This window comes from Pinus tabuliformis, chromosome 9 (genome assembly GCF_031772625.1).
Source record: "Pinus tabuliformis cultivar Carrire ecotype Pingquan chromosome 9, CPIR1, whole genome shotgun sequence".
In the NCBI taxonomy this organism is placed as follows: Eukaryota; Viridiplantae; Streptophyta; class Pinopsida; order Pinales; family Pinaceae; genus Pinus; species Pinus tabuliformis.
This window is the reverse complement of record NC_142307.1, coordinates 553,493,234-553,495,421: the sequence shown is the minus strand read 5'-3', so window position 1 is coordinate 553,495,421 and position 2,188 is coordinate 553,493,234. Positions and strand designations below refer to the sequence as shown.

The 2,188-nt window shown below is 41.3% G+C and overlaps 1 pseudogene; it reads right to left on the bottom strand.

The window, feature by feature from the left end:
* Nucleotides 1-1,019: 1,019 nt before the first annotated feature.
* LOC149149703 (organic cation/carnitine transporter 4 pseudogene) lies at nt 1,020-1,896 on the bottom strand (annotated as a pseudogene).
* Between the last annotated feature and the right edge of the window lie 292 nt (nt 1,897-2,188).

Genomic DNA, 2,188 nt, shown 5'->3' with positions numbered 1-2,188 from the left:
TTTGTCATTGAAAACAGAATTTTTGTGCGACAGGATAAACAAATTAGTGCAGCACGGACAATCAAGTGAGGATCCGCAGGTTGTTAAAAGGCGAGCCCGTTCGAAAATGCACCTCCCCTTTGAACTTTCTCATTAAATAATTTTAGGTCGAGGGGACCCATGTGAAGGCTTCATAGCAGCACGGATTAAGAGCATATGGATGCTGGTTATATGGATCTTTCAATTTTTGTAACATGTCAAAGCTGTACTTGAATGGAGTGGTGTTCATTTTTTATGAAATGAATTAAAGTGCAAGGTTGAACTGCAGGGAAAATGGACACCATTTTTTCCAATAGAATTAATTTAGATTTATTTTAAATATAAATCTAACATGAGTTTAGAGGGATTTAATTTATTTAACAAATATTATTTTAATGTTTTGTGTGGTTATTTTTTTTATTTTTGTTTTTGTAAAGTTTTATTTTTTATTTTATTTTGGTGGATATGAGCAAAATTTCAACTTTGATGATGGAGGGACACCCTTACACATCATACTCGATCGGTTTAATGAGACAAGTAAGAAACTTGCAAACTAATGACACTAAGTAAGTTAAAAGACAGGAGAATGGAAAAAAGGGATGCGTGGAAGGTGTTGAGTATGAAATGATATAGCCACTCTATTTTAATTTATTTAGGCTTATTATTCTTAATGAGGTTGGACAAGTCCCTATATGGTTACACTTCACTAGAAGGAGGATATAACCACAAAAATGAAATAATGCAACAAGTATAACTTCCAAGCATCATGATTCATTTCCAACTTCAACCCACAATCTTTACATCCCAATATACTAAATGAAAAATATTCTTATGAATAAATGACTAATGTACCTCATGCGTGTTGAGTCTCCATCATTGGATGAGTACACTTATTTCAAAAAATGACCTGAGCATATGAGAAAGATGCATCACAAGAGTTGTGTATGTGGATAATGTCAATTATTATTTCTATAATGTGAATCACGGAGGGATGATGATTATTATCTCATGATGCCCATGGCTTCTTTCAGCTTGCCCTTCACCAGGTACCACCGCGGGGACTCCCAAACGAATAGCAGAACGAAGATGCAATACACGGCCGAGGGAATCGAACCCACCACGTACAGATATCTCCAGTTGCCGGAAAAGTAGGACAGAGCCGGCAGCACTGCTATGCCGAGAGAAAAGAAGTAGAAAGTCGACATGCCAACCGGTGCTCTCTTGGACGGTCCGACGGCTTCCATCGCCAAGACGAATGACGACAACCCCAGGCCACCATTGCTAATTGCCGTCAATAGACGGAGAATTAAATAAACCCAGAAATTTGGCGACATTGCCGTCAAGAAACCAAAAATGGCATTGCAGATGCAGACCAACTTCAGGACACCCTCACGCCCCAGCGAAGAATCCGATAGATGCCCAGATATCCCTACACCTGTATCAAAAAATAAATCAGAAACTGAAAGAAAATCTTAATGGCGATCAGCCGTCAGATATAAAAGCGCACAGGGGTTGAAAATATCAATTACCGAGCAAACACCCGACAAAGAACGCAGACTGCAGAAACCCAACTTTGTATTTCTGGCCGCAGACGAGATCCCATCTGCAGACCGTCGAAACCCCGGGGCCTCCGTCCCAGTCCCATGAGGCCCGGTCCATGGAGCATATAGATCCCGTCGGGCTGCAGGATTCGAACCTTGGCTTCACGGAAAGGAAATCCTCTGGGGTTTTCCCTCCATTGCAATGCCAATGGGGTTCATAGTCGGCGAAAATCATGACCATCGTAGGAAAGGCCTCCAGTGTCCGTGCGAGGCTCGATAGCAAGAAATGCTTAATCTGCCACCGCCCGAACAATAACTCAGAAGACACAGAGGCCATTGGGTTGGGAGACAAAAGGACAGTGTGAGGATCAACGACCAAACTTCCTTCAATCGTCTAACACCACAAATCTACGGTCAACAATAAGACACAGCATCGGCTGGGGAAATTCATTTCAAAGGGAAACGCCTTACGGCGTAATGAATTGATTTTTGTATCCCAAACTCGGTCAACAATAAGACACGACATCGGCTGGGGCAATTCATTTCAAAGGGAAACGCCTTACGGCGTAATGAATTGAATTTTGTATCTCAAACTGTTTTCGAAATTATATCCATATGGATTAACTGTT